Below are 2,143 nucleotides of genomic sequence, written 5' to 3'. Positions count from 1 at the left end.
GAAAGGGAGGAAGAGAGAAATAAAAGAAAAAGAAAGAAAATATTTATCAACCCATAGGAAGAACAACAACATCAACCAACCAGACCCCCAATAACTCCCAGGAATTGAACCACTTTAGCAAAGTAGCTGGAAATAAAATTAACCCAAACAAATCAGTGGTCTTCCTCTAAACAAAGGATAAACAGGATGAGAAAGAAATTAGGGAAACAACAACTTTCACAATAGTCACAAATAATATAAAATACCTTGGTGTAACTCTAACTAAGGAAGTGAAAGATCTGTATAAAAACTTCAAGTCTCTGAAGAAAGAAATCAGGGTTAGGGTTAGGGTTAGCCCTTTCAAGGACCTTGGGTTCGAGGAAGTGAGAGATTTGGGGAAGCACGCCCAGGGAGAGGAAAAGGAAAAGAAGGAGAAAGCCCCAAAAAAGAAAAGTCTTTATCCGGTAAAGGAACTAGAGGCTTTGGGGCTTGATAGTTTAGAAACAGATGAGCTTGGCCCCTCTGAGGAAGAAGAGTTAGAATATGAGGCAACTCGCTATGAAGAAGAAAGATACCATCCAGATGAAAGGCGAGTGAAGAAATCAGAGAAAAAAACTAAAAGTTACTGGGGGCACAGGGCAGGCCACCTCTCGGCTTTCTGGTCCTAGTGTTCCTCCACCTTATGTGGAGAATTTTTATTCTGATTCTTTCCTCTCTAGAGAGGAACAGAAAAAACTATATCAGGCATTTCTGGTCTTTGAAGGTGCTAAGGGAGGGCACGTACATGTGCCCGTGGAGTACATTCAGATAAAGGAACTTGCCGAGTCTGTATGTAATTATGGAGTCAGTGCTAACTTTACCGTATCTCAAGTTGAAAGGCTTGCCACTCTGGCCATGACTCCAGGAGACTGGCAGACAACAGTGAAGGCTGCACTCCCTAATAAGGGGCAATACATGGAATGGAAAGCATTATGGTATGATGTCTCCCAAGCACAAGCTAAGATTAATGCTGCTGCGGAGGGGGATCAGAGAAACTGGGCATTTGATTTATTAACAGGACAAGGACAATATGCCACCAATCAGACAGGTTATAATTGGAGAGCATATGCTCAGATCTCAGCTGCTGCCATTAAGGCCTGGAAGGTGCTTTCCCGAACAGGTGAAGCCACTGGACAATTAACAAAGATCATCCAGGGTCCCCAGGAGTCTTTCTCAGACTTTGTAGCTAGAATGACTGAAGCAGCAGGGAGAATTTTTGGCGATCCTGAGCAAGCCATGCCATTAATAGAACAGCTCGTTTATGAACAAGCTACACAAGAATGCAGAGCAGCAATTACACCTAGAAAGAGTAAGGGATTACAGGACTGGTTAAGGGTGTGTCGTGAGCTTGGAAGCTTGCTTACTAATGCCAGCCTCGTGTCTGCCATCCTGCAGGGCCAAAGGCGTCCACGTATAGGTGATCACAAGGTCTGCTATAACTGTGGCCAACCAGGACATTTAAAGAGAGTGCCAGGCCCTCACAAAAAGGAAAGTGCCAGGACTGTGTACTAAGTGTGGGAAAGGTTATCACTGGGCCAATGAGTGTCGCTCAGTTAGGGATATCAAAGGCAGGCTGCTGCAGCCTCAAGGTGAGGACAGTTCAAAAAAACGGGCTTCAGGGCCCCAGGTCTCAGGGCCCCAAAACATATGGGACTCCAATGAACAAAAGGCAGATACCTCCATCCGTAGAGTAACACAGGGCTCAGCAGGGTTGGACCTGCATTCCACCACCCAATTCATGCTAATGCCGCAGATGGGTGTGCAGCCTGTCCCCACCGACTATAAGGTCCCTTACCTTATTGGAAGTGTTGGCCTTATTTTGGGTCGGTCCTCCTTAACCTTAAAGGGACTTATTGTTCACCCTGGAATAATAGACCAAGATTACACGGGAGAACTTCAAGTTCTCTGCTCTTGCCCTCAAGGTGTTTTTTCCATCTCCTCGGGTGACAGGATTGCTCAATTGATTATCCTCCCAAGCTTACATGATCATTTTCCTTCTCCCAGGGCCCTTAGAGACACCACGAAGTTTGGCTCTTCCGGGACTGATTCTGCTTATTTAATGGTGGACCTTAATTCCAGACCCTCCTTAGAGTTGAATATAGAAGGGAAAACTTTTACGGGAATT

The sequence above is a fragment of the Mus caroli genome, chromosome 7 (genome assembly GCF_900094665.2).
Source record: "Mus caroli chromosome 7, CAROLI_EIJ_v1.1, whole genome shotgun sequence".
NCBI classification, from domain to species: domain Eukaryota; kingdom Metazoa; phylum Chordata; class Mammalia; order Rodentia; family Muridae; genus Mus; species Mus caroli.
This window is presented reverse-complemented; position numbering follows the sequence as displayed.